Source organism: Diceros bicornis, chromosome 30 (assembly GCF_020826845.1).
Source record: "Diceros bicornis minor isolate mBicDic1 chromosome 30, mDicBic1.mat.cur, whole genome shotgun sequence".
NCBI lineage: Eukaryota > Metazoa > Chordata > Mammalia > Perissodactyla > Rhinocerotidae > Diceros > Diceros bicornis.
Genome location: NC_080769.1, coordinates 14,881,593 through 14,906,083, shown reverse-complemented (window position 1 = coordinate 14,906,083; position 24,491 = coordinate 14,881,593). Strand labels below are relative to the sequence as shown.

Sequence of the window (24,491 nt, the reverse complement as noted above, 5' to 3'; positions counted from 1 at the left end):
GGAGGACTGAATGAGCACACGAAACAGAGAGCTTAGTGCCTTGACTGGGATCCTGCCTCCAGCCTTTTGTACCTGGTGTTCCCTCCTCCTGGAACATCCTTCCCCAGATACCCAATCTCTCACTCCCTCACTTCCTTTAGATATTGTCTCAAATATCAACTTCTCAGCACGGCCTCTTCTTACCACCGTGTTAAAATTAGAAACCCACCTCCGGAACTTTATATCTACATTTCCTGCCTTATTTGTCTTCATCTCCTTTAGGTATCCCTAACACACAATATGTTCGTGCTTCTATTTTTTATCTATCTCCCTGCAAACAAGATGATAATTTCCAGGGGGACAAATATTATTGCCTGTGTTATTCACTGCTGTATTCACCATTCCTAGAATAGAACCTGCTGTATTGTAGATGCTCAAGTAGTATTGGTCGAAAGGTGCAGGAATGAATGAATCAATGAGTGAATGTATGAATGAATGATTATTAGCATCAGCTTTGCAGAAAAGTCTTTGAACTCAGCCGAGACATGCCCCTACTCATCACCCACCACTGCTGAATTTGCAAACAGAATTGGACCTGATTCCCCAACAGATCCCTCCACCTACTTTCACACGTCTCTCCTGGACCGCGGAATCTCATGTTTCCACTGCTAGAAACAAATCCTGGGTTGCAGACACAATAGTAGCTTCCAGGACTGTTGTGGCAAGTCGCATGCTCTGGGCAGGCTCTGGAATCCACACATTCATCCACATCTAGAGAGTGAAAGAGAAAACCTGGGTTGAGGCAGACGAGGAAATGAGAGCAGGAGACTGCAAGTGCAGACTTGCTCTACATGTTCTTATCTTGTGGCACACAGCACTGAGGCTCCCCACTACCCACATTCTCCCCTTCTCCCTAACCTCCCTTGCTGTTAGGTGGGACCATGAGAATAAATTCTGGCCAATAATATGTAAGGAAAAGGGTGATGAATAATTTCAAAACGTAATGATCACAGATTGCACAAATGGCCGTAGTCTTTTTTTCTTGGCATAGAGAAAAAAGATATGTTGAAGTGCGAAACCAGGTCTCTGAGAATGTGACCTTATTTGGAAACAGGGTCTTTCTAGTTGCAGTTAAGATGTAAGTTAACATGGGATCATGCTGGAGTAGGATGGTTAATCTTAATCTTATCTGATTGGTGTCTTTATAAGTAGAGGAGAAGGGGCACAGAGGCAGGCTTGGGGAGAACACCATGTGATGACAAAGGCAGAGATTGGAGTGATGCGTCTACAGCTCAAGGAATCCCAAGGATTGACGGCAACACCAGGTGCTGGGAGAGAGACACAGAGCAGATTCTCTCCTAGAGCCTTCAGAGAAACCACGGCCCTGCTGACATCTCGATTTCAGACCTCTGACCTCCAGAGATGTGAGAAAATAAATCTCTGCTGTTTAAGGCCGCCAGTCTATAATACTTGGTGATGCAGCCCAAGCTGCCTAACACAATGTGCAAGACAATTCATCTCTGTGTGTCTCAGTTTCCCCATCTGTCAGATGAGGATAATAGTACCCACCCCATAGGGTCATTCAGAGGACTAAATAAGGTGACCTCTGTAAAGCACCTACCACAAAGCCTGGAGCACAGTAAGTACTATGCAAGCAAACGTTACTAAAATAAAAATTAACTACTAATATGTTGAGCTTTCTTTGTGGCAGGCATTGACAGAGATCTCTTACATGCATTAGCTCCACGAATCCTCCTAGCACCCCTATGAGCTATAAACTAATATTTCCACTTTTCAGAGGAGGAAACTGGGGCTTCACAATTCTGCACTGTCACATAGCTTGTGAAAGGCACAACGAGGATTGGAATCCAGGTTCTGTCTTGCTCTGGAACGTTTGCATGACAGCTTCCCAGGCTGTCTTGAGTCTCAGAGTCTGTGAACTTGGGGATTAAATCAATGTGTGTCCTACGCAAGCCCACCTTGAGCTGCCAGAGGTTGCAGCCTCATTTGGAGGCAGAAGGGCATGGTGGTTGGGAGCATGGGGTGTGAAGTCACATCTAGGCACACTCAGATCCTGACTCTCCTACATCCTCTCTATTTGGCCTTGGGATGGTGATTCCACCACAATGGAGGCTCAGTTTCCTCGTCTGTGAAATTGATGTAGAGTACAACCAATACCATCAGGTTGCTGGGAAGACTGAATGAGCACATGTATGAGAGAGCTTAACGCATTAGCTGGGATCCTGCCTCCAGGCCTTTGTACCTGCTGTTCCCTCCTCCTGGAACATCCTTCCCCAGACACCCAATCTCTCACTCCCTCACTCCTTCATTCTTATCTCAAATATCAACTTCTCAGCACGGCCTTTCCTTACCACTCTGTTAAAAGTGGTAGAATCCCATCCCTAGAACCCTTTATCTGCCTTTCCTGCCTTATTTGTCTTCATCTCCTTTAACTATTCCTAACACACAAGATGTTCATGCATCTATTTTTTGTTATCTATCTCCCTCCACACTAGATGATAAGTTCCAGGAGAACAAATATTATTGCCTGTGTTAGTCACTGCTGTGTCCGCCATCCCTAGAATAGAACCTGGTGTATTGTGGATGCTCAAGAAGTGTTGGTCAAAGGGTGCATCAGTGAATGAATGTATGAATGAATGATTCAGCCAAGACCTCCCCCGACTCCTCTCCCACCACTGCTGTCTTTGCAAACAGAATTGGACCTGATTCCCCAACAGATCCCTCCACCTACCTTCACATGTCCCTCCAGGACCAAGGAATCTCGTGTTTCCACTTCTAGAAACAAATCCTGGGTTGCAGAAACAATAGTAGCTTCCAGGGCTGTTGTGGCAAGTCGCATGCTCTGGGCAGGCTCTGGGATCCACACATTCATCCACATCTAGAGAGTGGAAGAGAAAACCCAGATCAAGGCAGAGGAGGAAATGAAGACAGGAGACTGCAAGTGGAGATTCGCTCTACGTGTTCTTAGCTCGTGGCACGCAGTGCTGAGGCTCCCCAATACCCACATTCTCCCCTTCTTCCTAACCTCCCTTGCAGGTAGGTGTCGTGGTTAAAATAAATTCTGGCCAGTGGTATGTAAGCAAAAGGATGACAATAATGTCAAACATAATGATCATAGCTTGCAGAAAGGCTGTAGTCTTTCTTTTTTAGCATAGACAAAAAAAGTACACTGTTTATTTCTTTGTTGTTGTTCATTTGTTTGTGTCATACATACATCCATCCACCCATCCATCCTTCCATCCATCCATCCATCCATCCATCCATCCTTCCATCCATCCATCCATCCATCCATCCATCCATCCATCCATCCATCCTTCCATCCATCCATCCATCCAGCCAGCCAGCCAGCCAGCCAGCCAGCCATCCAGCCATCTATCCAAGCAGCTGTCCACCTATCTATGCATCCAGCTTTCCATCTTTTCATCCATCCAAAAGATATCTGCCACGAGAGTGATACTTCAATGGCCCGGTATATACCCCTGTATCCACACCTCAGGATGCAGGTTATGCAGTATGACGTAACTTTGACACTCCTCTCTTTAAATGTGGAGTTTGTTTCCCACCGCTGAATCCACCTGGCCCTATGACTTCCATTGGCCAATTGAATGCAGCAGAAGTGATGTGGCGCAGTTCCTAACTTTGACCTCTAGAGGCTTCTTTGCTTCTGTTCATGCTTTGGGCCTCCTGATTCTGCCACATGAACAAGCCCTAAACTAGCCTAGTGAAGGATGGAAGACATGGATCATCCCATATGAGCCCCAGTCATGTGCGACAGCCCAGCCCAACCACAGCTGACCACAGACACACGAAGAATGTTTGAGACCCAAAGAACTGACCAGCAGAGCCCAACCTAAACCACCAATGCATGGAATCAAGAGCTAAATAAATGTTAGGTTTTTTCAGCCATTGTCATTCAGGGTGATTTGTTACTCAGCAACAGCTAACTGCTAAAAATGGACTAGACAAATCAGAGATGACTTCAAATATCTGTGACTCCAAGTCAAGGGGATGTGATGAGGGCTGGATCACTCCATGCCCTGCTGGATGGAGTCACCCTTCCTATAAATGAATGTGGAGAACAATAGAACCACACTAGACTCCAGAAGATGGAGCCTTGATGTCTTGGTGAGAACATTCTGGCTGCAGTGTGGAGGATAGATAGAGGTGACAAGACTGCAGAAAGGGAGAGACCAGAGGGGATGCTGCTGCAATACGGATGAATCCTGATCCAAGGATGGAGAAGAGTGGAGAGATTCAAGACATGTTTAGCAGGTAGATACCCTAAGACATGATGACTGATTTAATATGGAAGGGGAAGGGGGGTGAGGGTAACTCTCAGGTCTTAATTCACATATCTTTTAGGAAAAAGTGATGAGGTTTGGATCTGAGCTCTCCCTAGGACAGAGTTTCTCTACCTCAGCACTACTGAAATTTGGGACTGGATCATTTTCATTTGCCGGGAGGCTGTTCTGTGCATTGTAGAGTATTTAACAGCATCTCTGGCTTCTACCCACTAGATGACAATAGCACACACAACCCCAACACCACCAGCAGCTGCAACAATCAAAAATGTCTCTAGATATTGCCAATGTCCCCTGAGGATAAAATCGCTGTAGGGACAGAGCCCCCTATTACTCTCAAGTACTGCCTGACCCACTGCTTAAGTCACAGTAGCGCCTCAACAGGAGTTCAAACCCTGGTTCTTCCACTTAACAGCTGTGCATCCTTGGGCAAGTCACTTCACCTCTCTGAGCCTCAATTTTCTCATTCCTAAAGTGAGGATCATGATCCCTGCCTCAAAGGACCATCAAATGAGGTGATTCTTAAAGTAGGTAAATAAAGAAGGGCAGGCCCTCAGTGCCTTCACAGGCGGAGTTGTTAGAGAAGAGCCCAGCACGACAGCTGCACCTGTAGCTTCCCAAGGAGTTGGAACACTCAGAATGCTCTGGGCAGATTCCACTGGAGAGGCATTCATTGATGTCTGAGGAGCAGTGGAGGAGAGTGAGCAGACAAAAGATTGGGTGTCTACAGTGAGAAACACATGTACCCAACTCAGTGATAGCTTTCCACCAAAGACCATGCCTGAGATCCTGAGAGCTTTACCTGTACAGGCGAAACGACCTGGCTTTCCAGGGTTCCAGTTGTTTCCAGTAGGAGAAGAAAAACCGCGCAAACAGCTGCACTTGTACCTCCCTGGCAGGTTTTTGCAGATTGAGTTGTGACCACATTGTAGGGGATTTTGAGAACACTCATCTATATCTGGATAGAGAAAGAGTCAGAGTTACAAAGTTGCTTCATCTTGTGCTACCAATTGTATTTTCCAAAGATGGTTGAAACAATGTTTCCCTCCCATAAGCCCTTCTTTCAGTGAGACCTTGGTACTCCATCCATAAGCAGTGGGGTCTATATTCCCTCCCCTTGAATCTGAGCATGCTTGTGACTATGGTGGAAGTGACACCAGGTCATAAAAATACCATGCTGAGTCAGAAGAATGTCATGATAGGTCGTAGAAATATAATGTAATTCCTTCTTCTCTTGAGATGCTCATTCTTGGAAATCAGCTGCCATACTTTGAGGAAGCCCAACCAGCCATGAAAATGCAGCTCACATGGGGCAGAACTAAGACATCCAGCCCACAGCCCTGGGGGAGGAGCCAGTCAACAGCCAGCACCACCTCGCCAGCCTTGTGAGTAGACCCTCTTCAAAGTGGATCCTCTAGCCTCCAGTTGAGGCTCAACTGACACTGTATGGAAGAGAGACAAGCCATCCTCTCCAAACTCAGCCCTAATAGCAGATTCATTCATGAGCAAAATAAATGATTGTTGTTTGCAACTAAGTTTGCCGGTGGTCTGTTACCCAACAATACATAGGTTCAACACCTTGCAAAGCCAATTCTAGGAATTTACTTCCTGAAGCACTCACAGAATTGTGCAGTCATGGTACCATCGTGGGGGGCCCTCCCCTAATTTCCTTCAGCCCTGCTCTGCCAAGTCACCCCAAATAAACACTTGCTATGTACTTGTCATGCAAGCACACCTTCAAGACAAGTCTCCTATAGCTCGCTCCCCATCATTGCACCTCTCCTAGAGAGATATCTGGAGCTGCCACTGTACATCAACATAAGATCACAGGGACGTTCATTCAGCTTCGTTTCAAGTTGTAAAACATTAGAAAAACCTAAGTGCCTGTCAATAGAAGGATGATTGGAGTTGACTAAAGATTAAAGTTCGTGTTCCTTCATTCAACAAATATCTATTTAACTCACAATGTATCAGGTACCATGCTGGAGGTCAAAGACATACAGTGGACAAAATCCTTGCTATAGTATCCATCACTTTCTAGATGGGGAACATTGATTTCACACCAAATTTAAACACCAGGGCCCACCAGCACTACTGAGCTGACTGAATAACCCATGAACTGTAGCTCAAAGATAAAGAAGGACATTTGGGGCTCCCTGGAAACCACAGTGATAGAAATGCATTCTCTTCTTCAGAGCTCAGCAAACTACATCCCATAGGTCAAATCCGGCCCATCACTTGTTCGTGTAAATAAAGTTTTATTGGCACACAGCCACGTCCATTCATTTTTGTATCATCTATGGCTGCTTTTGCACCACAACTGGAGCACTGAGTAGTCATGACAGAGATCATAAGCCTTGCAGTCTCCAAAATATTTACTTTCTGTTCCCTTACAGAAAATTTTGCCAACGTCTGGTCTTATTCAGAGGCATAATCAGATCTTTACTATCAAGAGAATAAGGGTCTAAATATAAGGAATGCAGACAAAGAACTTAGCTCTTTCTGGGAATTATGTCAGTTTATATTATTTACTTTAATATAGCCCTGATACTGCACATGTGCCTAGCACACTGCATACATTGTTGCATTTAATCTTCCCAACTATCCTGTGAGATACATACTTTTATACACCCGTTTTACAGATGGAAACATTGAGGTTTAGAGTGATTAAACATGCTTCCCCAACACCCCTTAACTAGAGTGTGGCAACTAAGCCACGTGTTTGAGAGATCCTCAGTAAAGTCAGAAAGACCTGGGTTTGAATCCTAGTTCAACTGCATGACCCTAAACAAATCACTTCAGCTCTCCAAGCCTCAGATTTCTCATCTGGACATTGGAGATCATCACAATGCTTACAGTCAATTTTATGTGATGATGCACATAAAGCCTTTCTCACGCAGGCTGGCACTCAATAAATGTTAAAAATTCTTATTATCTACTGGAGAGGTGACTGAAGGCACACCCCAAAAATGAAATCAGTGATTATTTCTGGATGTTGACAGATAGTAGGATTTTTATTTTCATTTTCATCCTAGTGCTAGCCTCTAACCATTGGAAATTTTTGTGACCAGGAATAATTCTCATGATGAAAGAAAGAAAGAAAAAGAGAGAGAGAGAGAGAGAGAGAAATGAAGAATGAAAAGAAAGAAAGAGAGAAAGAGAGAGAGAGAGGGAGGGGGGAGGGAGGGAGGGAGGGAGGAAGGAAGGAAGGAAGGAAAGAAGGAAGAAAGAGAGAGAGGCAGGGAGGGATGGAGGAAATCATATTTGGGGAAGAAACAAAAAGTACCCACATCTACTACCCAGCTAGCTTCTGTTTGATTTTCCTACCACCTTTGAGGGGGTATGAACTCACCTTTGCATTCCACACCTGAGCCCCTGAACTCTGTCTCTCCGGTGCTGGACAGGAATCCTTGTTTGCAAGTGCAGTAGTAACTTTTTGGAGTGTCGGTGCAGGTTGCATAAGCTGGGCAGACAGTGATATCCACACACTCATTCGTTTCTAGGCAGCACAGAAGGAAGATTTCGGGTTAGTGCACCAGAGCGGGGCTGCAAGGGAAGCCAGCATTCGAGAGTAAAGGCGACCGTTGTGGGTTGAATTGTGTCCTTCAAAAAGATATGTTGAGGCCCTAAACCTGGTCCCTGAGAATGTGACCTTATTTGGAAATAGGGTCCTTGTAGATGCAATTAAGATGTAAGTTAATGTGGGATCATGCTGGAGAAGGATGGTCCCTTAATCTGATATAATTAGTGTCCTTATGAGAAGAGGAGAAGAGGCACAGAGACAGGCTTGGGGAGAACACCATGTGATACCAGAGGCAGAGATGGGAGTGATGCATCTACAAGTCAAGAGACACCGAGAATTGCTGGCAACACCAGCAGCTGAGAGAGAGACAGAGCAGATTCTCTCCTAGAGCCTTCAGAGAAAGCACGGCCCTGCTGACACCTTAATTTCAGACCTCTGGCCTCCAGAACTGTGAGAGAACAAATTTCTGTTGTCTTAAGCCACATGGTTTGTGATAACTTGTTACAGCAGCCCTAGGAAACTGGTTAGTCAAGGACCTTACAGACCCTAGACTTTGCCGCTCAAAAGTGTGGTCCGTGGGTGGGCAGCATCAGCATCGCCTGGCATTTTGATGGAAACAGAAAACCCCAGGCCCTGCCCCAGATCTACTGAATGAGAATCTGCATTTTAGCAAGATCCTCAGGTGATGTGTGTGCACAGGAAGTGTGAGAAGTACTGATCTGGACTCTTGCTTCTCCAAGTGTGGTCCGCAGACCAGCAACATCTGCCTCACCTGGGATCCCCGAGAGACCTTGGAAAATCAGGTGCTGATTCAGCTGGTCTGGGGGACCTGAGTCTCTGCATTTCTAACAAGCCTGTGACTGATACTGATGATGCCAGTCCATGGACCACTCTGTGAGCATCAGAGCTCCAGACAGAAGAGTATGCGAGTCAAAGCTGCAGCCTTTGGAGCAAGGACCACCTGGGTTAAAGCTCCCACAGGAAACATCAAAGCAGGGAATGGTGGCTACTCCCCCACACCCATCTCCCCCTCTTCCTTTTATTAAAATGACCACCCATTTAAGCTTCAATCCCAGCTTCTCTTGTAGCTACGTGTGGCCATGTGGCTAAGTTCCAGCCAACGGAAATGAGCAGAAGTGATATGTGCACCTTTTGGCCACACCCTTAAAAAGAAGGAGCATGGTCTTCACTTCTCCTTTCCCTTTCACCTGGGCTGGAACATGGACAGAATGAGGTGATCTGTCCATAACCGTGGGGATGATGCTTTGGAAAACCTCCACACCGAGGGACGGAGAAACAACAAGATGGAAGGCACCTGGGAGCTGAGAAGATCTCAGACGAGGTAGCCCTGTCACCTTGTTCCATCCTCAAAGTGGAGATTTATGAGAGGGTGAAGAATAAACTTCTAAGAGATAAACATTTTAAGTTGTTGTCATTTGGTTTCTATGGAAACAGTCAAAACTACATCCTAGCCACCCCAGCCCTGGGACAAGTGAAGTTCACATCTCTGTACCTCCGTTTACTTCTTTGGCCCTCAACTCATGTCCAGTGAGTTCCCAAGCCCCATTGATTCTTCCTCCCAAATATTCGACATCTACCCACATCTCTCCATTTCCATGGCTATGCTTGGTACAGATCTTCCCCTGGATGCTGCATCCCCTACATCCCCTACAGCCCCTACACCCTCCACTGTTCCCTGCAATCATCTCTGAATGCAAATCTGATCACCCACCCCCACCCCTGCCTACAACACTCCCTGTTGCACTCAGAATGAAAATGCAAGTTACTTAATATGACCTGGAAAGTCCCCAGTGACCAGACCGAACCACATCTCTCTTCACTCTCCATTTCTAGCCTCCCCACCACAGGGCCTTTGCACATGCTGTTCTGTTTTCCTCTGCTTTGCCTGGCCAGCTCCTATTCATTCTCCAGTTCTTGCTTAAATGTCACTTCCTCCAAGAAGCCTTCCCTGACTCCCCCATAGCTCCCTGTGCTCTCTGTTTATGGCACTTATCAAAATTATAATTGGTGGATTATTTGAGTGGTTAGCTTTTTAGTGATCATCTCCTCTACTACACTGTGAGTTCCAGGAGGACAAAGCCACAGGTGGGGGCAGGCTTCCAGGTGCTAGGGAAGGGACTCACTTGACACTATCATTTCTGTGTTTGGCAGAATAATGGCCCCCCCAAAGATGACCACGTCCAAATCCCTGGAACCTGCAAATATGCTATGCTACATGGCACAGGGATATTAAGGTTGCAGATGGAATTAAGACTGTTAATCAGCTGACCCTGAGATGGAGAGATTAGCCTGGGTTATCCAGGTGGGACCAACACAATCACAAGCATCTTCATAAGAGAAAGGTGAAACCAGGAGAGACAGAGTCAGAGTGAAGCAATGTGAGAAAAACTTGACCAGCCCCTGTTGGTTCTGGAGATGGAAGAAGAGGGACACGAATAAAGGGATACAGTTGGCTTCTAAAAGCCAGAAAAGGCAAGAAAACAGATTCTCCCCTAGAACTTCCAGCGAGGAATGCAGCACTGCTGACACCTGGATTTCAGCCCAGTGGGACCCGTTTCAAACTTCTGACCTCCAGAACTGTAAGAATACGCTTCTGTTCTTTCAAGCCACCAAGTTTTCGGTGACTTGTTACAGCAGCAATAGGAAACTAATACAACTTCCATTATATGGATGTGGAAAACTGAGCCTCAGAGAGGTTAAGTAACTTGCCCAAGGGCACACAGCCGGTGAATGGCAGCATCAGGCCGGTGAAAACCCTAAGTGCATGATTTTCATTACTTCTACATGACAAGAGGTAGGTCTGGCTGGAAATGGAGTAAATTTTCAGGCAATATCTAAGATAATTCTACATAAAAACTTTTGTAATTGGTTGTTTAAAGTTTCTCTCCCTGATTGACTGTGAGCCCCCAGAAGAGATGTGTGACCATCTTACTTACTACTGCATCCCAAGTGCATAGAATAGCGCCTGGTGCATAGTCGGTGCTCAATGATAAAGACCTCACTGAGAAGGTAACATTTGAGCAAAGATCTGAAGGAGGTAAGTGAGCTATGAAGCTAATTAAAGCAGAGGAAACAGCAAGTGCAAAGGCCCATTGGCAGGACCACACTTTGTGATTTTGGGGAACTACAAGGAGGCCGATGTCGTTGGAGTACAGTGGATAAATGGAGAGTGGGAGGAGGTGACATAGCAAGATCATGCAGGATCTGCTGGACCACTGTAAGACTTCAGCATTTTATCAGAGCAAAAGGGGAGCATGGGAGAATTTTGAGCAGAGGAAGGACAGAGCATGACTTTAACGTGATCCTTCTGGCCATTGGTTGGAAGATGCACTGTAGAGGGACAGAGGCCGGATGACCAGGGAGGAGGTGACCACACTTGTCGAGGCGAGCGATGATGGTGGATACAACCCAGGTGGGAGCTATGGAAAGCTAGGATTCTGGATTTATTTTGAAGGTAACGTTAACAGGATTTGCCAGTGGATGGGATGTGGGGCGTGAAATAAATAGAGGGGCACAGCGAGAATGCCAGCATCAATTGGTAGGATAGGACATCATAGGAAAACTCTTTATAAAGTGCCATGAAAACGTAAGAGATAGGGCCAGCCCTGTGGCTTAGCGGTTAAGTGGGCGCGCTCCGCTGCTGGCGGCCCGGGTTCGGATCCCGGGCGCACACCGACGCACCACTTCTCCGGCCATGCTGAGGCCGCATCCCACATACAGCAACTAGAAGGATGTGCAGCTATGACATACAACTATCTACTGGGGCTTTAAGGGAAAAAAATAAATAAATAAAATCTTAAAAAAAAAAAAAAACGTAAGAGATGGATTATCATTATTAGGGTCTTGAGACCCAAGCTCTTTGCTCCCTACAGCATGATTTGTTTATTTCCCTTCCCTGCATGATGCCTCAGATAACATCTTGCTTCTCATTTCCAGCTTCCTCTTTCAGCTACGAAGGCAACATTTCTCTTTGCAGACTTCCGGCACGTTATCACTTGTGGTCTCTCAACTCTGAGCTTCCCATTACTCACAACTCAAATCCACCCCAAACCAGACTAGCAACCCAGTCATGTCTGACTGGGCACTTGTCAACCTCTCCAGCTCGTCTCCTATCCTGTCCCATCAGCCATGCTCACTTTCACTCAGTTCTCCAAATTCCTTCCAGTCTCAGCCCGCAGATCTTGAGACTTGCCAGCCTCCATAATTGTGTGAGCCAATTCTCTATAATGAATCTTTACGTATGTGTGTGTGTGTGTGTATACAGATATATAGATATCCATCCTATTAGTTCTGTTTCTCTGAACAACCCTGACAAATACAAACACCTACTATACACCAGGCCCTATTCTAGGCACTGTGGATTCAGCGGCGGAACAAGACACACAAAATTCTCCACCTTCACAGAGCTGATAATCTGGAGATGTGGGGGTGAGGGATACAATGTCAAAAATAGAGAGGTCACTAAGAAGACGACACATGAGCTAAAACATAAAGAAGGTGAGGGAGGGAGCCACGTGTATATGTAGGGCAAGAGCTTTCCGGGCAGAAGGAACTGTGTGTGCAAAGACCCTGGGACAGGACTGTGCCTGGCATGTTGGAGGAAGAGTGAGGAGGCCCGCGTGGCTGGAGCAGAGGAAGCGAAGGGGAGAGAGGGAGGAGGGGAGGGCAGGAAGGGGATAGGGGAAGATTGTGCAGGGCCTTGTGAGCCACGAGGAGGACTTGAGAGTTTACCCAGAGGGAGGTGGGGGCCCTGAAGGGCTGTGGGCCGAGGAGGGATGGCCCCTGACTCTGGGGTTCACAGGTGCCCTCTGGCCGCTCTTGGAAGGGCAAGGAGTGGGGATACCAGGGCACAGGCCATTTCAACACCCCAACTGAGACACACACATGATCTTCAAAACAATTTAATGGTCATTTAACTGACCTAAGCAGAAAATGAGACTCAGAGAGACAAAGGAACTTATTAAAATACAAATAGAGCTTTCATTTCCTAAGTGACTTCCGTGCACCAGGCCCCTTCCATGCATTTTCTGCAGTCCCCACAGTAATGTGTCAAGGTAGTTGACCAAGTCATCCTGGCTTTCCCAGGATTTTCCTGTTGTTAGCCCTCAAAGTCCAAATTCCTGGGATCCGCCCCCCCCATCCCAGTCTGGGGCAAGTCAGGATGGTCAGTCACCCTGCTTCAAGGTAAACGTTACAACTCCATTTTACAAATGTGGAAACGGATGCCCAAGAGAGTTCCCGTAGCCTGCCCCAGGCCACACCACAAGTCCGAACGCAAGAGGAGAGCAAAGTAGAGGGGATGAGTGCAGGGAGGGAGTCCAGGGGACCCGCCATGGTCCTGACTCTGCCCCTCACTGGCTCCCAGCTTCAGCCCAGCCGCAGCCCAGCCACTAACAACCAGATAATACGCGTTTCTCCAAGGAGGAGGAGGAGGAACAGAAGGAGGAGAGGAGGAGGGGGAGGAGGGGAAGAAGGGGAGGGGGAGGCTGAGGGGGTGGGGGAGGAGCGGAGGAGAAGGAGGAGGCAGAGGAGCAGGAGGAGAAGGAGGGGAAGGAGGGAGGAGTGGGAGGAGGGGGGAGGAGGAGGGGGAAGAAAAGGGAGAAGGAGGGGAGGAGGGAGAAGAGGAGGAGGGGGAAGAGGAGGAAGAGAGGCAAGAGGAGTGGAAGAAGAGGAAGGGGGAGAGGGAGGAGGGAAGAGGGGAGGGAGGAAGAGGGGGAGGAAGGGAGGGAGGAGGAGGGGGAGGGAGGAGGGGAGGGAGGAGGAGGGGGAGGAAGAGAGGGAGGAGGGGAGGGAGGAGGAGGGGGAAGGAGGGGAGGGAGGAGGAGGGGAGGGAGGAGGGGAGGGAAAAGGAGGGGGAGGAGGAGGGGGAGGGAGGGGGGAGGGAGGAGGGGAGGGAGGAGAAGAGGAGGGAGGAGGAGGGGAGGAGGGGAGGGAGGAGGAGGGGAGGGAGGAGGAGTGGAGTGACAAGGAGGGGGAGGGAGGAGGGGAGGGAGGAGGAGGGGAGGAGGGGAGGGAGGAGGAGGGGAGGAGGGGAGGGAGGAGGGGAGGGAGGAGGAGGGGAGAGACAAGTAGGGGGAGGGAGGAGGGGAGGGAGGAGGAGAGGAGGAGAGGGGGAGTGTTAACATAATGGAGCGCTTACCATGTTCCACGTACCACTCTAAGCACTGCCCGTACACACCTCATTTAATCCTCATCAAAACCCTGTGGAATTAACTCCTCTTACCCTCATTTTCAAGGAAACTGAAGTCGTGGGGAATTTATTGAAATGCCTGAGGTCCCCAAGGCAATGAGCACCAGAACCAAGATTTGAACCCAGGAAGAGTGACTCCAGAGCCCCCCTCTTAGCAACTCCACATGGAGGGGAGTCCTCACAACTATCCCATTAGGTAGGGGTCGTCCCAATACCCACTAATCAGATGATGACACCGAGAGATGGAAGTGCTTGCCCAAGGCCTGATTGCCTTCAATCTGGGGGAGTTTCTTACCAAAAGCCGTCCCTGTCAGATTCAGCAGCCGACCTGCAAGCAGAGGACAGAGAAGTGATTAGCTGCCTTGGAGATCTGGCCATGAGCCACCCGCTCACCCAGCCAGGCTCCGTATTTCCCTGGGGGCCAAGGTCATGGTGGCAAGTTCTGGAAGCAGGCGTTGGTATGTGATGAAGAAAACCCAGTCTCTTCCTGGAGATTTACCTGCATCAGCTCAGGAGTTCTTCACACCCAGCCAGGTGAGACGGGTGGGACAGTAGCCACTCTTGGCACCACCCCCATCCCCTGTACCAGGTTGGCACACTCGTCTGACAGCTGTTTCACTGCTCCAGAAGCGATGACAGACAGATGCAGGAGTGTAACAGCGCAGCCATCGCCTTGCCTCTGAGCAGGTGAACGTCTCTGGTGCAATTCACACTCTAGAGCTCCGGCGGGATGGGCTGTGGCTAAGCCTTTCCTGAAATGCCTTCTGAGTGGCTGGTTTCTCCCCCTGCCCTATCCTGCTTCCCTCAATCCTGCAAGTGTCTGCAAGTGCCTCCTGAGAGCCCTCTCTTCATGAATTACTCACACCAGAATCCTCATCTCAGGCTCTGCTTCGACGGAAACTAACCAAAAGCAGATGGTAATCCTTATTTTTGTTTCTTTTGTTTTTATCTTTTTTTAAGAAGGTAATAATTGCTTGTTGTAAAAAAAATTCGAACAACGCAGAAGTGTATAAAATTAAAAGTGAAGGTCTCCCCGTCCCCCATCCTCATACCCAGAGGTAACAATTGTCAAAAGCTTGAGTGAATCCTTCAAGGCTGGGTCCTATTCACAACTCAACTGTGCAAATATACTATCAAATAGAAATGAATTTATAAATTCACACAATTTTCTTAACACAAATAGGATCGTGCAATCTACAATCCGCTGTGCTCTCTAATACAGTAGCTACTATTTACACTTAAATCTATTAAAATTAAATAAAATGAAACATGCCATTCCTCAGTATATCAGCCATTTTTCAGCTACTCAATAACCACATGTGACTAGTGGCTGCTGTGGATCTAGAACATTCCATCATCATGGAAAGTTCTGTTGGACAGCTCTGTTCTATTTCTACTTGCTTTTTCACTCAACAGTATGTCTTGCAAACCAAGAGGAGCAAAATTTGTCAGGCATTGAAGCTGTACAATGGGCACATGGGTGTTTGTTATACTGTCTTTGCTGCCTCTGAGTGTTTAAATATTTCTGTAATAGAAATTTAAGAAAATAATACATTTTGGGCGACTTTCCATGTTAGTCCATATAGACCTAACTCATGCTTTTTAACAGCTGCATAGTATTCCATTGTATCCATGAGCTATAGCTGCGCCAGAAACAGCTAGGTAGCCAAAGATCAAACAAAAACTCCACACTCCCCTTTCCGTGGTGTGGAATTGTCACTAGGAGGCAGCCGCCCAACCATGGACTACATTTCCCAGCTCACCTTGCATCCAGGTATGGTCATGTGACCGTGAGCAGAAGTGACATGTGTCACGGCCTAGGCCAGGCCTAGGCTTTTATCAAGTGGGTGTGCCTTCTCCACTGTTTCTTTCCCCTTCTGCCACTGTCTGCAGAAGTCTCTGAGACCCTAGCTTGGCTGAGCCCCAATACAGAAGGATCTGGGTCCCTGAATCATCCCATGGAGGAAAGCCACTCACTAGCCAGAAATATCTGCGTTGGACTCTTAAACAAACAAGAATTAAATTTCTTTTTATTAAGCCACTGACAGTTTTGGGTTTATTTGTTACAGTAGCTGGAGTTACTCTAACAAACACAACAATTTACCCAATCAGTCCCTGAGTGCCCATTCTTGAGTATATAGCAAGGTATCTCTGTATGTTATATGACTATCTCTTTGGAGTAAATTTCTGGATGAGCGGTTGCTGTGTCAAGTGTATGTCCATTTTTATAACATTTTATTAAGTGTAATATATATAGAAAAGTGCAAGTATCATAAGTGTACACTTGGATGAACTCTCACAAAGTTAACACACCTGTGTTTATGCATTTTTAATCCTGATAGTACAGAATTTTCTCAAACGTTAAGCCTTTTGAATTCCCATTTATAAATTCCTTGTACAACCCTCTACCATACATTTCTCACACTCTCTATGTGGCGCACATATTCTTCATTTATCCATCTAACTTGCCCACACTCTGCCAGGCTTGGACTGGGTCCCAGAGCTATGGAGATTAATACAATCTCTTTCTCACCAAGCAAAGGCTTTCTGGGCTCAGGTTTATTAAAAAATTTTATTAAAGATTTTTTATTATTTAAAAAACAATAGTTTTTTTAAATCAAGGATGACCTTTTTGGGCATATATTGATGTAACTTTCTCTTTTCCACTTATAGGGATGTGAACCCCCCCACCCCCGCTCAAACCCATCCTGCCAAAAGATTTCATCTCATTCAGGAAAATTTAAGATGTCTTAGCTGCAGACACACAATGACAGCCAAAGGTAATGTTCAGATTTTCATTATCAAATTGGGTTTTTGGGTTCCCAAGAAGACAATAGTCTTGAAAGCAAAGCCTTACAAGATGCATATATTTTGGGAGTCTAATGTACAAAATGGTAACTATAGTTAACAATAGTGTACTATATACTTGAAAGTTGCTAAGAGTAGATCTTGAATGTTCTCACCACAAAAAAAAAAAAATGGTAGTTATGTGAGGTGATGAAGGTGTTAGCTAATGTTATGGTGGTAACCATTGTGCAATATATAAGTGTATCAAATCAACATGTTGCATGCCTTACACTTGCACAATGTTATATCTCAATTCTATGTCAATAAATGTTTTTTTCAATAGCCAGGCTTGGAGGACTGGAAGATAGAGATTTCATTAAGCTGTGGCGTAGAGAGGACTCAGGATATGATGTAAGGGAAATACCTATTATATAGGAAGGGTGAAAACTGAAGGAAGCTAAAAGAGAGCTAAGACGAAGAAGACTCACCAGGATTCCTGCTTCTCTGCCATCTCCCCTCAAGGCTAAATATAAGTGGTGATGGGTCACCTGAGAGATTTCCAGATAGGAGTGGGTGAATTTAGAGGCATCAAGGCTAAAGGTTAACTTCTCCCAACAAAAGCTTTCTTTCTGCTGTTGCCACATCCAACGCGGTGTGGGAGCCAAGGATTAGAACAAGCAGACGGAGAGAGCTGGTAGGTGACCCAAGAAAACTCTTATGGTTTCTGTAGCCTGGACATGGAAACCAGGAGCTACTGCATGGACCCCTTGGAGATGCTGAGCTTCTGAGAGGATTGATGGACAAGCAAGAACCAAGATGGGGCCATGCTCCATCTGTAGACAAAACACCGCACCTGGAGTCCACACTTCACAGCTACAAGATCCCATAAGCTGCCCCTATGCCAATACCCAGACACCATCTTGGGAGGAACAAGGGTAGGGTGAGAAATTTTGAAAGATTAAGTCTTCATACAATATAAACGGGGTTTCCCAAATAAGACTAAACGAAGAAACTGAGACACTGAGAACACTGAGAAAACTAACACTGTTTTCCTCCTCTATCCAGTAGGAGCTTATATGGAAGATGAGAATACTTAATGAAACATTAAAAAAATGCATTTTTTTCCACATTGAGTTGTAGTTTGAGTAAATTTCATGCCCATTCCCACCACGCTACCATTTATGAAGCTCTTGTCACACACACCAGGTGGTTTAGAAAGTTACCCCTTTTGACTCAAGCTTCACAACATCCCTGTGGGATAGGAACCTTGTTATCTGTACTTCATAGCTGAGGAAACTGAAGATCAGAGAGGTAATGTGACTTGCCTGAGGTCACACAGCAAGTCCAAGGCACAAAGGAAAGAGCCTGGAGTGGGAACCAGGAGACCTGGAAGTTATCCCTTGTTCTGCCACTAACTAGCTCTCAGCAAGTGACCAGCTGTCAGCCTCTGAACAAAAGAATCTCCTCTCCAGAAGACGTCCTCCCACCACATTGGACATATGGATTCTCTTGGACCAACTTACGCCATGCCACTGATTCCGGTGGGGTTAATGTGACTGTTTCGCAGCTACATATACCACAACACCCTGTGTAGAAAGAAAAGAAAAATACCGTGAAGCAGCAAGAAGCTTTTTGGGCTCAACCTTAAAAATTACTCCTGGCATGGCCTCAGGTTTGATGAGCTTACATGAGAAACCCAATTGAGTGAGAAACATACATTATTGCACATAATCTTCACAGCCACCATTCCTGCCTTTCTGCACTTTATTTTGGTTTTTCATTTTGATTGTATTCATTTTCTTCTCAATTACAAAAATAGCTCCAAGCGGTTTTCAAAGATGTACAATAAAACACACATTCTCAAAAGGAATGACATCTCCCCCAAAAGGGCAAAACTTGGTTCTTTTGGGAAAGATGAAAAAAATCTTACTCTTTTATGTATAATACACATATAGATATACATATAATACACAAATAGATGTACAGTCTATCTGTGGTATTAAAATTTCATGAAATGGTAGGGCAATTAGTTTTTTTAAATATCTAAAAGGCAGTGTAGTCCTCCAGCATTTAGCTCTTCTCCAACATCATCATCATCATCATCATCATTATCCCTCACCACCATCATCATCGCTATCATCACCACCATCATCACCTTCATCACCACCACCATCATCATCTTCATCAGCACCACTGCCACCACCATCACTACCATCATCATCCTCTTCATCATCACCACCACCACCACCATCATCATCATCACCACCACCATCATCTTCATCATCACCATCACCGTCATCACCACCACCACCACCACCACCATTATCATCACCCTCACCATCAACATCATCAAAGTCATCATAACTACTCTTTGCTGGTTGACTTCAGAGCATAACGAGGGGTGCTAATGGCTAATACCAGTGCTGACACCCCAAAGCAACAACTCTGCATTCCTGCGTTTGGAGTCCATGACTTATCTGCTTCTTCTGATGAAGCCTTCCAGTCAACCAGTTCCACAGACCCAAACTCCCAACACTCCAACTCACCATCACTAACTGAAATTCTCTTGCTCATGAATTATCTTAGAGGCAACCGAGTATCGTATTTAAGCATACCAAATCTGGCATCAAAATATGCGGGTTTAAAAATCTGGCTTCACCAATTACAGACCATGTGGCCTCAGGGAAGTTATTTAATATCATCATACCTAAGTTTCCTCCTTCATAAAATAGGAGAAACTCTACAACAGCAGAGGAAACCCACACTTGTCACTTAGAAAAGATCCCTCATTCTTAGATTTGAACCCATGACCCAAACTCACAAGACATGTCAAGGAAACCACAACATAGAAGATAAACAATACCAAGAAAAACTGACGCCTAAAGAAGAAGCAATAAGAGGACAGACAGAAAGTCTCCATCTCATTGTTCTGATCTCAGCACAAATATCACCCCCTCAGAAATGTCTTTCCTGACTTCCGCCTTCAATGCAACACCCAGTCACACTCTATAACAACTTCTTTCATAGCACTTATTATTACCTGAAATGCTTTTGTTTATTATTTGGGGTAGCATAGTGTAGCGATAAAGCATACAGACTCTGGACCAGACTGCCTGGTTTTAAATCCTGGCTCCACCCCTTACCAGCTAAGTGGTCTTGAGCAAGATATTTAATCTCTTTTGCCTCAGTTTTCTCCTTTGTAAAATGGAGCTATTGATGACCCAATATCAGAGAAATTCTGTGGAGGTTGAATGCATTCTATATTTGAGGAACTTAGAATGATGGTAAGTGGGTGGTTGCTGTTACTGTTAGTGGATTCTTTTCCACCCACCCCCTCCCACTAGGATGTTAGCCCCACGAGAGTAGGAACCTCGTCTGTTTATTCACTTCTCTATCCTCACTACCTAGAACAGCTCCTGATACATAGTAGGTACTCAGGAAATACATGTCAAGTGAATGGCTATAAAGGAATTCTGCTCTGACGGATGGAATTCCCTGAGCTAGAGTGATTTTTGTCGACGGTCCCCCAATAAAGGTGTTTGCAGTGTCCAACCTACATTTATGACCTCTTGGCTGGACGGTCCATGGCCCTCCCTTTTTCCTACAGCCTGTTTCCAGCCCAGGCTTCCCCGAGTGCCCCATTCAGCCTCACACTCACCCCAGAAGAGGAGCAAGCTGAAGGTCCACATCGTGCTGCGTTTCTGTCACTCAAAGAGGGGAAACTTTTCTCTGTTCTCCGAGTTTTCAATTACAGGAAGTGTGGGAAGAGGGCAAGGGTGGAGCTGGAATTGCTCAACACTGTGAGAATATCATGACCCTTTTTGCTGAGTTGCTCCCACTAAATGAGGACAGGGTGGCAAACCCCTTATTTTCTCCTCTCATCACCGTGAAGAAAAATTGGTCTGGCTGCTGTCTCACCATGTTCTCTCTCTCCTTCCCTCCTGCTCTCTTTTTCCTTTCCCCACCAATATCTACCTCCCATCTCTCATCACCTTCCTCCATTGCACCCAATGATAAATGGGCTTCCACCACTTGACTCCAATGAGGCAAGCCCCAACTCAAGGGTCTCTTCCCAGCCTGCTCCATAAAAATAAGCACCATAGCCATCATGTACCAGGCACTGTGTAGACACATTGCCAACAAAATTTAATTTCATCATCATGTCAACATCATAAAGTAGGGATTCCCACCCCCACCTATTTTACCAGAAATTACAAAAGGAAACTGAGGGTTGGAGAAGAGATGTGACTTGTCCAAGATTACTTGGACCTGAGATTTGAATCCAAGACCCTCTGAATCCAAAGTCTAGAGTTTACTCATTTCATGTGCCTTCAGCTCTCCACTATATCTGATCATATCCATCATCACCTCAATGCACAACAACGCTCCCATCCCATTCCCAGCTCCCCAAGCCAACCCAACACACACACATGCACAATCTCATAAATATGGAGGTCTAGTAACACCTTAGTTCGGGTCCTCCAGAAGCAGAAGCTGAGACAAGAATTCTGGTAAGGGTAGTTCTGCAAAGAGGGCCACCAAAACTCCAGCTAGTGAGGGGGGAAGTGAGATACGGAAGGGAAAGAGCCCACAGCAGGTGTGTTATCAAGCAGGTTACACAGTGAGAAACTGGATCTTAATCTCCCTGGCACCTCTGGAAGGCAGCATAGAGTGCACTCTTCAGAGTTATCCCAGCTGAGGGGCGAGGGAACTGGGGTGTTTATCCACCAGCTCCTGTCACTCACAGATTGAGGCTCCAGAGTGTAACCCTCTTGATAACAAAATGCAGTGGCTGGCAGATGTCAGTCTAGTGTGTCCTGAGGGGTTGAGGGTCACGGGGGTGGGCAGGCATCAAGAGTATCTGCTAAAAAATGAGATGGAAAGACCAGCCCCAAGTTCGTGGGAAGAAAAGCCCCACTTGTCTTTGCATTCTCCCTTTTGATCTGTGCAAGGCAAGATACCCATCCTGGAGTTATGATCACTGAAGCAGATTCATCAAGGGACCCTGCCCCAGTGAGGCTGCAGTTAAGAGCCAGCATGAAAATGCAGCAAATTCCACCAAGAAGGAGGATAAACAGAGCTGTGTTGTGTTTGAGAAGCACTGGAGGGTAAAAGCAGGCTCTGGAACCAGCTTGCTGGGGGGTTCAAATCCCATTTCCACCGCTTGCCAGTCATGTGTTGTCCTGGGCAACTTCTCAATCTCTCTATGCCCCAACATTCCCATCTATGAGATGGGCCCAGTAATGGTAGAATCTACTCCGTGTGGCTGACATGAACATCCGAGGAGTGGTCATATGTGACGTGCCTGGAACAGAGCCTGGCACACAGGAAATCCCCCAGCGTTGGCTATCACAGTGATAGGGTCTGAGGTCAGACAGACCTGGGATCAAATGCTGACTCTGCAAGATATTCCCAAAGTGACCTTGGGAGATGACTTGCCTGTCTGGGCCTCAGTTTCTTCATCTGGAGAATAGGAATAGCAATAGGTCCTGTCCCAAAGGATCGCTGTGGAAGGGATGCAGTAATGTCTGGTAACATTGCTACCTGGGAGGGGATGCTGGGACTTGCACTTTCTTCTATAATCCTTGTTCAATGCATCCAGGAGTATGGACCCTAGAGGCAGAAAGACCAACGGGGTAGCTTTAACAGATGTCCACAAATTCTCTGATACTCCTGCGTTCAAGAGGGGGAGCCTAATTCCTCTCTCCTTGAGTGTGAGCTGGATTTAGTGACTTGCTTCTAATGAACAGGAAAAGGAGGATGTGACATTGTGTGACATCTGAGACACCTGAGGTTGTAAGAGTCATTGTGGCTTCCTCCGTGTTCTCTCTTTCCAGGATCACTCACTGAGGTGAAGCCAGTCACCATGCTGTTATGACACTCAAGCAGCACAGTGGCGAAGCCCCTGTGAGGAGGAACTGAGATCTCCAGCCATCTGTTTGACTGCCACCTCATTAGAGACCCCAATCTAGAACCACCGAGCTAGGCCACCTCCAGATACCTGACCCTGATACAGTATAAGAAAATAAAAATATGTTGTTTAAAGCTGTTAAGTTTTGGAGTAATTTGTTACACAGCAAGAAGTAACTAACACACTGAGAAGCAACGTTTCCCCATCAGTAAAATGACGATAATAACTTCATAAGGTTTGAGGTTTCATGTGATAAAATCAAAAAATCCTGCATGACAGATTAAATGCTCAAGAGTATTAGTTACTATTGTCAATATCATTATCCCACTATGCCAAATGGCTACAGCTACTCATAGGAGGCATGGTACCAGCCACAATTGAATTGAAGAGGTCGCCAAAGATCATTTCATCCAGTATCTTCTGAAGTGGGTGAAAGGGTTGAGGCTTTATCCTCAGGACAATTTAAGGAGGTTCAGGAAGGGAGTAATGGGCAGGTTGGTGTTTTACAACACTTGTGCTGTGTAGAGTGGGTGTTGCACAGGATGTGGTCATGGGTGGGGAGACAGGGAGAAAGTGAGGCTGATCCAAGAGAGAGAAAAGAGTGGTGGTGGTCTGGTCTAGGACAGGGGCTGTGGAGATGGAGAGGAATTTGGGAAGTAGGAAGAGAATTGGGGTAACATCAGGATGTGGGTGGGGAGTCTGAGACAGAAGGAAGAGTTGACTTTTGGAGGTTGCATTAAGGAATTGGAAGGTTTTCTGATCAAGCCCAGATTCCTCCTGGGGATGGGAATGGGATGAGGTGATGAATGAGTCTTCTGCTGCTGCCATAATGAATCACCACAAACTTAGAGGCTTGACACAACACAAATTTATTATGTCACAGGGCTGGAAGTCAGAGTCCCACATGAGTCTTATGAGGCCGAAATCAAGATGGCAGCTGGTCTGTGCTCCTTCTGGAAGCTCCAGAGGAGAATCCGTTCCTTGCCTTTTCCAGCTTCTGGAGGCCACCTGCATTCTTTGGCTCAAGACCCCTTCCTCCAGCTTCAAAGCCAGCAGTGTAGCCTCCTCAAATCTCTCGCTTAAAATCTCTCTCTCTCTCTTCTTCTTCTACCTTTTCCTCTTTCTCTCTCTCACCCTCTCGATAGATAGACAGATAGATAGATACACACATACATACATACATACATACGTACATACATACATATATAGATACATAAATACGTAGAAACATAGATACATATATAGATACACAGACACATAGATCCCAATCTCTCTCCCTCTCTCTCTCTCCCCCTCCATCTCCTTCTCTTATTCTCTCTCTCTGACCCTTGTGCCTCCCTCTTAAAAGGACCCTTGTGATTACATTGGACCCGCCTGGATAATCCAGAAAAATCTCCCCATCTCAAAATCCTTCACTTAATCACATCTGCAAAGTCCCTTTTTCTGTGTAAGGTCATATATTCACAGATTCTAGGGATTAGGATGTGGGCAACTTGGGGTGGGGAGCCACATTATTCTACCTACCACAGATGGGGTCTGGGGTCGTAGTGAGTGATTGAGCACACAAGATGCCATTCACCCTTCAAACCCAAAAGAGGTGACCAAGGCTATAATATCTGGACCACAGAGGTTCTGCAAGGATGAGGGAAGGCGTAAGGGGAGAAAAAGGGGAAAGATGGGATGGAGGAAATGAACCATTCTAGTCAAGCGATTGCAGAAACCTAACCCCTTGTGACTTTCCCAGCAAAGGGGAAATCT

General features: G+C 46.2%; 1 protein-coding gene, 1 long non-coding RNA gene and 1 pseudogene across 3 annotated transcripts in view; 1 reads left to right on the top strand and 2 right to left on the bottom strand.

Annotated features, from left to right (window-relative positions):
• Positions 1-24,491, bottom strand: part of LOC131394240 (adhesion G protein-coupled receptor E1-like) — a 737,363-nt pseudogene that overhangs the window by 17,060 nt on the left and 695,812 nt on the right.
• The window catches only part of LOC131394485 (zinc finger protein 558), a 141,499-nt gene that overhangs the window by 51,939 nt on the left and 65,069 nt on the right, over positions 1-24,491 (top strand). The gene's annotated exons all lie outside the window — the stretch shown is intronic.
• Positions 14,287-20,531, bottom strand: LOC131394509 (uncharacterized). Its single transcript, XR_009216166.1, has 3 exons — positions 20,481-20,531; positions 18,346-18,408; positions 14,287-14,363 (listed from the first exon to the last, which is right to left on the bottom strand). It is a non-coding gene; the product is annotated as an uncharacterized LOC131394509 (long non-coding RNA).